This window comes from Hyla sarda, chromosome 3, assembly GCF_029499605.1.
Source record: "Hyla sarda isolate aHylSar1 chromosome 3, aHylSar1.hap1, whole genome shotgun sequence".
In the NCBI taxonomy this organism is placed as follows: domain Eukaryota; kingdom Metazoa; phylum Chordata; class Amphibia; order Anura; family Hylidae; genus Hyla; species Hyla sarda.
In genome coordinates, this window is record NC_079191.1 from 73,151,119 (window position 1) to 73,163,185 (window position 12,067).

General features: G+C 44.7%; 1 protein-coding gene across 1 annotated transcript in view; it reads left to right on the forward strand.

Annotated features, from left to right (window-relative positions):
• The window catches only part of UBXN2A (UBX domain protein 2A), an 81,297-nt gene continuing 69,230 nt past the window's right edge, over window positions 1-12,067 (forward strand). Inside the window, exon 1 of the mRNA XM_056564329.1 lies at window positions 1-22. The gene's annotated coding sequence lies outside the window, so the exon portion shown is untranslated. The remainder of the gene's footprint in view (window positions 23-12,067) is intronic.

Below are 12,067 nucleotides of genomic sequence, written 5' to 3' on the forward strand. Positions count from 1 at the left end.
CAACAGAGAAGACGTCACTCAGGTCAGTGATATCATTGTGTATTTTCCTAACTGTCCCATCAGAGCTGTAGTTACTTATATCATTGTGTATTCTCCTGACTGTCCCATCAGCTGTAGTCACTGATATCATTGTGTATTTTCCTAACTGTCCCATCAGAGCTGTAGTCACTGAAAGGGGCAGGGGCCACCCGGAGCCCACCTTGGGAGCTGTTCCATCCACCTGTGGCGACACTACACGCGCGGGGTAAGTGGAGGCACTCTGATGGGGTCTAGGTACATGAGGGGGCACAGCGCTGGGGGGGCACATTCTTTGCACAGGGGCCCTCTGCTGTCTGTGTCCGCCCCTGATGAGATGGATATGAGATAGATAGATAGAAAGATATTAGATGGATAGATAGATGTGAGATAGATAGATAGATATGAGATAGATAGATAGATAGATATGAGATAGATATATATGAGATAGATAGATAGATAGATAGATATTAGATGGATAGATAGATGATAGATAGAGATAGATATAAGATAGATAGATAGATATAAGATAGATACAGTAGATAGATAGATAGATAGATAGATAGATAGATAGATGATAGGACATGGATATCTTTTTACCAACCAGGGTGCTTCCAGATGTTGCAAAACTAAAAAACTACAACTCCTGGGACTTTGGCTGTTGAGGTATGCTGGGAGTTGTAGTTTTGCAACAGCTGGAGGCACCTTGTGAGATGGATAGATCGATAGGTAGGTAGATAGTGTTTTCCAGCCAGGGTGTCTCCAGCTGTTGCAAAACTACAACTCCCAGCATGCCTGGACTGTAGTTTTGCAACAGCTGGAGGCACCATGGTAGGAAAACACTGATCTATGCCCAGTCAATCTATCTATCTCAGTGTTTATTAACCAGTGTGCCTCCAGCTGTTGCAAAACTACAACTCCCAGCATGCCCGGACAGTCTTTAGCTGTCAGGAAGTTGTAGTTTTGCAATAGCTGGAGGCTCCCTGGTTGGGAAACACTGCCTTAATGGATTAATGATAAATAAACAAGCAGTGTGTCCACATGTTGTGGCCCCAGTGGGGTCACTTTCCCTCCTCCGGGGTCCACAGGTCACCTACAGGTTGCATTACAAGAATTTTTTTTTGAAAAATCGCGGTAAAAACCGCCCCATTTTGGCCCCAATTTTTCCCAAAAATTGTTCTTGTAATGTGACCTGTAGGTGACCTGTGGACACCGGAGCAGGGAAAGTGACCCCACTGGGCTGCTACCCCCCAGCCCCAGGTTATACTGCTAGTGAGAAGAGAGGCAGGACAGGGGACATAACTTCCCCTCACAGCCGCGGTGCTCCTGGGAGGCCTGTCAGCTCTCGGCCTCCGTCCTCTTCCTGTGCTGGGGGCGGAGCCATGAATCAGGTGACTTCATCCCTGCGCTACTGCCTGTCTCCCTAATGATACCGGAGCAGGAGCAGCGCAGTGATTGTAAAAAAAAAAGTAGTGCTTGTCTGCGTGGGGATCGGGACAACTGTCCTGGATCCTCACCAGCTGCACCTCTCTCTCAAGGGGGCCCTTGGCCAGTGCCTGAGGGCCCTTGTGTAGTGGCGGGCCCCTGTGCAGCTGAACATGCTGCACATTTGATTTGTCCGCCCCTGGGATAAGATGTCTAAGCACCGGAGTACCCCTTTAAGCCAGAGCACCACCAACACTAGCAAGTACCAATACTACAGAGCCCTGGTCCTGATGTCCCCAGCTGCTTAAGGGGACAGCCGCAGTGCCGAACGGACTACTATCTCTATATATTTCTTGCAGATGTTATTAACCCCTTCTTGTTGTGACGCCAGGGTGTGGTTTACCCTTAACCACCCAAAAGGTAATACCTTTGATCCTGGGTTAGGCAGGGGCAGTGAAGACACCAACGCCAGATTAAGGATAACGGCAGCTTTACTGACGCAAGACAGGTGATATAGGGGGAGATTTATCAAAACCTGTGCAGAGGCAAAGTTGCCCATAGCAACCAATCAGATCGCTTCTTTCATTTTTCAGAGGCCTTGTTAAGAATGTAAGAAGCAATCAGATTGGTTGCTATGGGCAACTGGGCAACTTTGCCTTTGCACAGGTTTTGATAAATCTCCCCCATAGTCTTTACAGTACAGCCAAATATCCCAGGAAGGTGACCAGTGACACAGGGGGACCTCACAGGCTTGCTGGGACTTGCAGTAGTTAGACTGACTTTAGTGCAGGCCACGGTGACTACAGATGGACTTGACTTGACAGAGATGGTGACTGACAATAAGATGATGTGACTTACTGATGACCGACTTTTGGCTGCAGGACTTTAGGCTTGAGGCCTCCAATGCTCTGGACACAGATGCTGGAACAACTTGACTTGACTTGACCTCAGCAGAAGTAGCAATGTGCTAAGAGAGAGATTGCAGCCCCTCCCCTGGTTATATAGGGGGGCTGTGCAAGGAGGCATAGGTCACTTGGGGGGGTCACCTGGTCACTGGAGCCCTCTGGGTAACAATCATGTGGTACAAACAGTACATTAAATGATGCCAACATATATACATAATGGGGGTATGCTGCAGGGGAGCCCTGGGGACATTCAGGGACTCTGCCTCACAGGGCAGGAGGACAGTACGGGGCCACATCATCCCGTACTGGGACATCACAGATCCGCAAAAAATGGTCTGTAATCGGTTCCGAGAGGAAACCAATGCGGAATGGTGGTGGTAGTGCAGTTCTCTGCATTGAACTGAATTGCCCCACAGAAGATCAGCGGCTCTGATTGACATTTTGGTGCAGGAACTGGGAGATTTGAATCTTGTGGCAATGTTGGGCAATTCTGTCCGGCATGTCCAACCATCTGGCGTCCATATTGAGGTGCCGAATAAATATGAACTGTCCTATTGAAATGAATAGGATCAGTTCTAGCATCAGTTTTTCTCTGGTGCTTTTTAGCAAGCAACAGAGGGAAATGATGCTTGACCCCGGACAAATGTGAACGAGCCCTAACAACTTAACACATATATAGTTAAGTCAGTCTATAGACCAGGACAGAGGTGGCTCTAGACCTTGTGAGGCCTTAGGTGAACTTAGGTAGCAACCAATCAGATCACTTCTTTCATTTTTCACAGGCCTTCCTAAAAATGAAAGAAGCGATCTGATTGGTTGCTATGGGCAACTGGACAAGTTTTACTCTGCACAGGTTTTGTTAAATCTCCCCCAGTGTATTTATCGCCGCTTATCAGGGGCTCATACAGGATTTTCTCATAAGTTTAAAAACATAAAGGGGGAGATTTATCAAAACCTGTCCGGAGGAAAAGTTGCTTAGTTGCCCATAGAAACCAATCAGATTGCATGTTCATTTTCTCAGGGGCCTTTTCAGAAATTAAAGAAGCAATCTGATTGGTTGCTGTGGGCAACTCGGCAACTTTTCCTCTGGACAGGTTTTGACGAAGCTCCCCCAAAATAATACCTACACACCAGGACAACATATTACTCCTGCAAATACCTTCATACTGTTATTTATATATAAAAAAAAAAAAAAAACACTATAGACCGACCAATATCACCACTACACAAGGGATGAATAATTGCCCAACACCATGAAAACTACCATTACCACCATATAGTGATGGGATTATACCACCATACTGATACTGAATAAAACCGCTATACACAGACCAGTATCACCAATAACACCACTATACAAGAGATAAGTAATTCCACCACACCATGACCGCTACCATTAACACCATATAGTGATGGGATTATACCACCATACTGATACTGAATAAAACCACTATACAAGAGATAAATAATTCCACCACACCATGACCACTACCATTACCACTATATAGTGATGGGATAATACTACCATACTGATGCTAAATAAAACCACTATACAAAGACCATTATCATCAGCAACACCACTTTACAAGCAACAAATAATTATACCACACCATGACTACACAATACCCCCACACAGTAACGGGATAATACTACCATACTGATACTTAATAAACTACTGTATACCGATGTTAGTGACCTCGGCTCTACATAGGTTCTACAGATAATATAAGTGATTACATACAATAACATCAGGTGACGTCCTCTCTAATTGAAGTTGTTCCCCTTTTCTTTTTCTTCTCCATCCGTCCCAGACCGTCATGATGATTTTGTCCAGCCACAACTCATCTCCACAGAACCTGGCAGACAAACATTTTAGGATCCACACTTTTCCAACACTTACAGCACTCTATACAGTAATAATAACCCCCTGCGTGTCCTATACAGTAGAGTGGGTAGATAAGTGGGTTGGGGGAGGAGTAAGTAGCCCTCCCACTGGATATAGGTGGTTAGGTGCATGTAGTAGCAGCAGCACCAGCCCCCCCAACCCCCCCCCCCCCCCCCCGCTCGCATATAATAGCAGTCCCCCTTGAGACAGTGGTAGCAGAAGCCCCCTTTAGGTAATAGTGGTAGCAGCAGCAACCCCCTTTAGGTAGCAGAACCAACCCCCTTCAGGTAGCAGCAACAGCAGACCCCTTTATGTGGCAGCGGCAGACCCGTTTATGTAGCAGAGGCAGCCCTCTCTAGGTAGCAACAGTGGCAGCAACCTCTAGGTAGCAGCGGCAGCCCCTCTAGGTAGTAGCATCGGCAGCCCCCTCTAGTTAGCAGCAGCAGCAGCCCCCTCTAGGTAGCGTCAGCCCCTTTAGGTAGCAGCAATGGCAGCATCCTTTAGGTAGCAGCAGTCCCCTTTAGATAGCAGCAGCCCCCTTTAGGTAGCAGCAGTCCCCTTTATGTTGCAGCAGCCCCCTTTATGTAGCAGCAATCCCCTTTAGATAGCATCAGCTCTTTTTTAGGTAGCAGCAGTTCCCTTTAGGTAGCAGCAGTCCACTTTAAGTAGCAGCAGCCCACTTAACAATGGTAAATAAAAAAAATTAAAAAAAGACAAAGATACTCACCTGGCTAACGTAGTTAGTGGTGTGTCCTCTCTCCTTTCTTCCCCTCCACTCTCTGCTCCTGCACATGATGACATCACTCATGCGCCAGAGCGCAGAGGAAGGACACTGGGCCTCATGTTGGGTGACCACAAGAGGGATTAAAAGAGTGAGGAGCCAATTGCTCTTTGCTCTGTCATCACAGCCGAGCGGCCCGATGGAGTGAGTGTCCCTGTGCGGAAGGTCACATTCCGCTACAGGGACACAGTTTTCTTCAGTACACCTGCGGGCTCTGCAGAGTGGTAATGAGTGGAGTTAGGTGGCTGCGAGGCCCTCTCCAGCGCAATGCCTTAGGCGGCGGCCGCCTAACTTGCCTAATAGGGGAGCCGCCTCTGTACCAAGATCATATACACTGGGTCAAAAAAGTATTTAGTCAGCCACCAATTGTGCAAGTTCTCCCACTTAAAAAGATGAGAGAGGCCTGTAATTTTCATTATAGGGATACCTCAACTATGAGAGTCATAATGAGAAAAAGAAAATCCATAAAATCACATTGTCTGATTTTTAAAGGAAAACTGTCACATGTTTTGTCCCGCACTATCCACGGGTACCTGTGGATGGTGCGGGAGACGTTGAACACTTTGAGTCCTACCTTGCCCAGATCCGCTGCGCCGTTCACCCGTTATAGCTCTTTTTCGGTGTATTCAAATTAGCTGCTAACTGGCAAGGGCGGGGTTACTGCCTTCAACTGCCACTGTAAGTCTTTACAAGGTTTTCACACACTGTTGCTAGTATTTTGGCCCATTCCTCCATGCAGATCACCTCTAGAGCAGTGATGATTTGGGGCTGTCGTTGGGCAACACTGACTTTCAACTCCCTCCAAAGGTTTTCTATGGGGTTGATATCTGGAGACTGGCTAGGCCACTCCAGGACCTTGAAATGCTTCTTACGAAGCCACTCCTTTGTTGCCCGGGCAGTGTGTTTGGAATGATTGTCATGCTGAAAGACCCTGCCACATTTCATATTCAATGCCCTTGCTGATGGAAGGAGGTTTTCACTCAAAATCTCACGATACATGGTCCCATTCATTCTTTCCTTTACAAGGATCAGTCGTCCTGGTCCCTTAGTAAAAAAACATGCCCTAAAGCATGATGTTTCTACCCCCATGCTTCACAGTAGGTATGGTGTTCTCTGGATGCAACTCAGCATTCTTTCTTCTCCAAACACGACAAGTTGAGTTTTTACCAAAAAGTTCTACTTTGGTTTTATCTAACCATATGAGATTCTCCCAATACTCTTCTGGATCATCCAAATGCTCTCTAGCAAACTTTAGACAGGCCCGGATATGTACTGCATAAGCAGGGGGACACATCTGGCATTGCATGATATGAGTCCCTGGCTGCTTAGTGTGTTACTGATGGTAGTGGTAGCCTTTGTTACTTTGGTCCCAGCTCTCTGCAGGTCATTCACTAGGTCCCCCCGTGTGGTTCTGGGATTTTTGCTCACTGTTCTTGTGATCATTTTGACACCACAGGGCGTCGATCTTGCGTGGAGCCCCAGATCTAGGGAGATTATCAGTGGTCTTGTATGTCTTCCATTTTCTAATAATTGCTCCCACATTTGATTTCTTCACACCAAGCTGTTTGCCTATTGCAGATTCAGTCTTCCCAGCCTGGTGCAGGTCTACAATTTTGTTTCTGGTGTCATTCGACAGCTCTTTGGTCTTGGCCATAGTGGAGTTTGGAGTGTGACTGTTTGAGGTTGTGGACAGGTGTCCTTTATACTGAGAACAAGTTCAAACAGATGCCATTAATACAGGTAACAAGTGGAGGACAGAGGAGACTCTTAAAGAAGAAGTTACAGGTCTGTGAAAGCCAGAAATCTTGTTTGTAGGTAACCAAATACTTATTTTCCACCATAATTTGCGTGATTTTATGGATTTTGTTTCCTCATTATGTCTCTCATAGTTGAGGTACACCTATGATGAAAATTACAGGCCTCTCTCATCTTTTTAAGTGGAAGAAGTGGTGGCTGACTAAATACTTTTTTTGCCCCACTGTACCATACATTTATGGTAAAGTGGATCTGTAGACCAGGATCACACACTGTACATTTTTTGTGAAGTTCGTTTATAGACCAAGATCATATACTATATATTTATAGTGAAGTTAGTTTATAGACCAGGATCACACACTGTACATGTATAGTGGAGTGGATCTATAGACAGGATCATATACTATACAGTAACCCCCCGACCTACGATGGCCCCGACATATGATAAAATCGACATACGATGGCCTCTCAGAGGCCATCGCATGTCGATGTCAGCATCGACATACGATGCTTTTATATGTCGGGGCCATCGCATTAACTGCTATCCGACAGCGCAAAATGCTTAAACTGCTGTCGGATAGCAGTGTAATGTGCCCCAGCAGGTTCACTTACCTATCCCCGCTGCTCCGGGTCCACTTCGCGATCCTCCGGTGTCTTGCGCATCTTCTCCAGGGTCCGGGCCTTGCTTTCCGGCGTCGTTATTACGTCACTACGCACGCCGCGCCGGCGCAGCAGCGTAATAACGTCACCTGAAAGCGAGGCCCGGACCCTGCAGAAGATGTGCAAGACACCGGAGGATCGCGAAGAAGACACCGGAGCAGCGGGACAGCATCGGGAGCCCCTGGAACAGCAGCGGGAGCGGTGAGGACCTGGTGCGGAGCGACGGGGACAGGTGAGTACAGCTTCCTATACTTTACATTGCACGGATCCCTCAACATACGATGGATTCGACAAACGATGGGTCGTTTGGAACGAATTACCATCGTATGTTGAGGGACCACTGTACATTGGTAGTGCAGTCGGTCTATTGACCAAAATCAAGTACATTTATGACATGTGATTCCTAACAAGTTAAAGGTAAACTACTTTTTGCTTTACCTTGTGCCTTGTATTAGTGCCCCTTCCATATATATATATATATATATATATATATATTCTGAGAAGGTGAAAGGCATGGTGATTGATGGGCGATATGTGTCACCAAGGCTCCTGGCCTTGGTGAAGTAAGAGCCAGTATTTATTCAGGTTTTGTGCTGCGATGCAGACTGACATTATGGCCATAGTATCCGGGACGGCTCCTACTGGGAATGGTCAAGTACAGGGTGGGGTTCATTCCCCACAATCCAGGCCGTCTTTTGCTGGCCTTAAAGCTAGGCTGCCTCACCAGCTGAGGGGGGATTTGCTAGTTGCAGCTCACACTGCCAGAGGGAGCTGCATGTGGAGTTCTTCCCTGAGAGTTTGGAAGCTGATGAACAGCCTGCCTGGAGGCTTGGAAAGGACTTGCTTGATGCCGCATGGCATGGACCCAGGTGTGAACAAACACCTAAGGAATACAGGTGGACTTTTGTTACGTTTTCCTTTGTTCTGCATTTAAAGACTGTTTGCTATGTGCCAAGTGTGAATAAGACACTGAACTTTGATTTGAAAAGTACTGTTTCCGTGCCCCTATACTGCAACCGCACCTATCTGCAAGTTGCGAGTCATCACAATATATATATATATATGTATATATATATATATATATACTGTAGCTTAAATTCACAGTCTTCTTTAAAATAACCAACACACCATCTTGATCATATAAAAAAGAAGATTCTCAAACTGAATTGTTCATTAAATTCTATGTATTTTATTCTATGATATTTTATAGACTCTGAATGAGGACATTTTTACATTACAATCCTAGTCACTGAATTGTTCACGCTTCATGTTAGGGAAAGCAAATTATGTAATTCCCCAGCCGGCATATTATTCCAGATGGCATATAGTTAAGCTGCCAGATCAGAAAGGGACACTGAACAGCTTCCACATCTTAGCTCCCACTTCATGTTCATTAAATCTCAGTAGTGCACACCTCCGCCTTCAACTAATAAATGCTGTTTTTTATTTAATGAAAAGTGATACTATTTTTCAATAAACTTTCTGTATCAATTATACTGCATGCTGTGATTCAATGGGAACCGTCATTGTGTACTCCCAAGGAATAAAAATCTGTCCCAAAAATTAAACAAGTTAAACATTGTGGTTTATAAGAGAAGTATCATAGTAAAATAAAAACTGCCTATAAGAGATATATAAAGAGCCTGAAAGTGTATATTCCTGGACATAGCATTGCCGCCAGTTGGGTTCATCTCCAGTGTTTTCAAAGAGCAATGGGGGGGATCATTGGTTTTACCCTGGTTTTGTGGTGTTCATTTGTCGCACAGTTTGTTTCAGATGCTGCTTTAGAAAACTTTTCAAAAAGAACATATCAAGTCATGATTTCAGGTGATATCATGCAGTAGTAAGGAATTTTTGAGGAGCGACTTTTCATTTTGTCTCATCTTTTGTCGCAACTGCGCTAACTTAGGCACAAATTTACATCAGCCCTGACTTGGCTTACAAACTGACTGCAAACAGCATTAAAGGGGTTATCCAGGAAAAAAAACTTTTTATATATATATCAACTGGCTCCAGAAAGTTAAACAGATTTGTAAATTAGTAGAAGGTACTAAAAAATTTTTTTTAGTATATGATAAGCGCTGTGAGCTTGAACATTTGTGGATGTAACTAGCTGCGATACTGAGATAGGAGTACCCGTTCCTCATATAGTGCAATAGTTTAAATGAATAATTTATATATGTGTAAAATACACATATACATCAGTACGCGCTTAGTTAATGATATATGGGATAACACATACCTGCGTTGATCGGATTAATATAGTAGCTGCAGTGTTGTGATATATGCAGGGTTAATTCAGCTCTTACAATGAGAACATAAATGAATGTGATAGAATAAAGTGCACTAGTGCTGTATATAAAGTAGCAATAGGTCAATGTAGATAGATAAAGTGCACTGGTGCTGTAATTGACAATAAGTAGATATAGATAAAATAATTAAAATGCACTAGTGGTAGAAATGAAGAATTGTAAAACAATGAATAGTAGCAAGTTACGGATAAAAACAAGTATAAGTGATTGTAATATACAAAGATTATATATTGTATATAAAGAAGTTGAAGGAGGTATATATACCTATATATGGTGGTGATAAGGAGTAGATGATCCTTATAGTCGCCCAATAGTGGTATTTGGTTGCTTTTCCTATATATAGAGTTGAAAGGGCGGCACTACAAGTCAAAGAATGCCCATTAGTAATGAATGTTTCTAAAAAGATGGTATAACGGTATGTAAAGATATATACGGGGTATAGGGTTCGTACGTATACCTGTATTGACCTGTAGTGAGGACTAGTTTGATCTTAGCACTATTAGTAGAGTGGTATGTGATTAGCGGTTGTGGCAACGGCCCTGTAAATCAAGAGATACCTATTAGTGGTGCACACTTTTGGCACTATACGTGCAAGAGTGCCCGCTAATTGTTTGCATGAACACACCTAACCTGCACAGTGTTGCCTATAGGTTGCTTCTTGTTTTGTTTGTACTTGCGGTTTCGATGCGTTTCTGCAGCGGTTTTTTCGTTCCTGAATGCTTCTTGTGGAAAGTCCAGTTGGGGATAACAGGAGCACGCCCCGGCCGGTGGCGTCTCAACCGTATTCACCCTGCTTTGCGGTTAGCTTGATGGTTGCTAAGGTTTCAGATCGTGTCCTGTTAGTGACGTCACTACGGAATGGGAGAAGACTTAAAGTTCCTTCCAACGCGTTTCAGAAGCAATATCGGCTTCCTTCGTCAGGGAATCTATTTGTAAGATTTGTAAATTACTTCTATTAAAAAATCTTAATCCTTTCAGTTCTTATGAGCTTCTGAAGTTAAGGTTGTTCTTTTCTGTCTAAGTGCTCTCTGATTACACGTGTCTCGGGAACCGCCCAGTTTAGAAGCAAATCCCCATAAACCTCTTCTAAACTGGGCGGTTCCCGAGACAAGTGTCATCAGAGAGAGAAAAGAACAACCTTAAAGTACAACTGCAGCGGTATGACACTTATCCCCTATCCACAGGATAGGGGATAAGTGTTTGATTGCGGGGGGTCCGACCGTTGGGACCCCCCCCCCCGCGATCTCCCTAACGGGGCGCTGCCATTAGCGCTCATGGTGAGCGCTAAGGCGCGTAGCATCGACCTAGAGGTCAACGGTGACGCCCCGTCTCCTCCCCGTCCCCATACAGTTCTATGGGGGAGACCCCAGCATTCGTGCCTCCCCGCCTCTCCCTCTATGTAATAAATTTAGTGCAGGTATACATAGTTAGTTACATAGTTACATAGTTAGTATGGTTGAAAAAAGACATACGTCCATCAAGTCCAACCAGGGGATTGAAGGGAAGGATGTAAGGGGATAAGGGAAAGGGATGTAGTTTTATAATTCTGCATAAGCATTAATGTTATTTTGTTCCAGGAATGTATCTAACCCTGCTTTAAAGCTGTTAATTGTTCCTGCTGTGACCAGTTCCTGAGGTAGACCATTCCATAAATTCACAGTCCTCACGGTAAAGAAGGCGTGCCGCCCCTTTAGACTAAACCTTTTCTTCTCCAGACGGAGGGAGTGCCCCCTCGTCCTTTGGGGGGGTTTAACCTGGAACAGTTTTTCTCCATATTTTTTGTATGGGCCATTTATATACTTATATACGTTTATCATATCCTCCCTTAAACGTCTCTTCTCAAGACTAAACAATTGTAACTCCTTTAATCGCTCCTCATAGCTAAGATGTTCCATGCCCCATATTAGTTTAGTCACGCGTCTCTGCACCCTTTCCAACTCCGCAGTGTCCCTTTAATGGACAGGTGCCCAAAACTGAACAGCATATTCCAGGTGAGGCCGTACCAATGCTTTATAAAGGGGGAGTATTATGTCCCTGCCCCTCGAGTCCATGCCTCTTTTTATACATGACAATATCCTGCCGGCTTTGGAAGCAGCAGCCTGACATTGCATGCTATTTTGTAGTCTGTGATCTACAAGTACACCCAGATCCTTCTCTACCAGTGACTCTGCCAGTTTAATCCCCCCTAAGACATACGACGCATGCAGGTTATTAGTACCCAGATGCATAACTTTACATTTATCCACATTGAACCTCATTTGCCAAGTGGATGCCCAGACACTTAGTCTATCCAAGTCATCTTGTAACTTATGCACATCCTCTATAGACT